Consider the following 733-nt stretch of genomic DNA (forward strand, 5'->3'; position numbering starts at 1 on the left):
AGGAACACTCCTCCATTGTTGGTGGGATTGCAAGCTTGTACAACCACTCTGGAAATCAGTCTGGAGGATCCTCAGATAATTGGACATAGAACTACCAGAGGATCCAGCAATACCCCTCCTGGGCATATACCCAGAAGATGTTCCAACTTTTAAGAAAGACACATGCTCCACTATGTTCATAGCAGCCTTATTTATAATAGCCAGAAGCTGGAAAGAACCCAGATGTCCCTCAATAGAGGAATGGATACAGGAAATGTGGTACATTAACACAATGGAGTACTACTCAGCTATTAAAAAGAATGAATTTATGAATTTCCTAGGCAAATGGTTGGACCTGGAGGGCATCATCCTGAGTGAGGTAACCCAATCACAAAAGAACTCAGATGATATGTACTCACTGATAGCGGATATGAGCCCAGAAACAAGATAGAAGATACAATTTGCAAAACACATGAAACTCAAGAAGAACGAAGATCAAAGTGTGGACACTTTGCCCTTTCTTAGAATTGGGAAGAAAGCACCCATGGAAGGAGTTACAGAGACAAAGTTTTGAGCTGAGACAAAAGGATGCACCATCTAGAGACTACCATACCCTGGGATCCATCCCATAATCAGCCTCCAAACGCTGACACCATTGCATACACGAGCAAGATTTTGCTGAAAGGACCCAGATATAGCTGTCTTTTGTGAGGCTATGCCCGGGCCTAGCAAACACAGAAGTAGATGCTCACAG

The sequence above is a fragment of the Mus caroli genome, unplaced genomic scaffold (genome assembly GCF_978045245.1).
Source record: "Mus caroli unplaced genomic scaffold, Mus_caroli_1 scaffold_7, whole genome shotgun sequence".
Taxonomy (NCBI): Eukaryota; Metazoa; Chordata; class Mammalia; order Rodentia; family Muridae; genus Mus; species Mus caroli.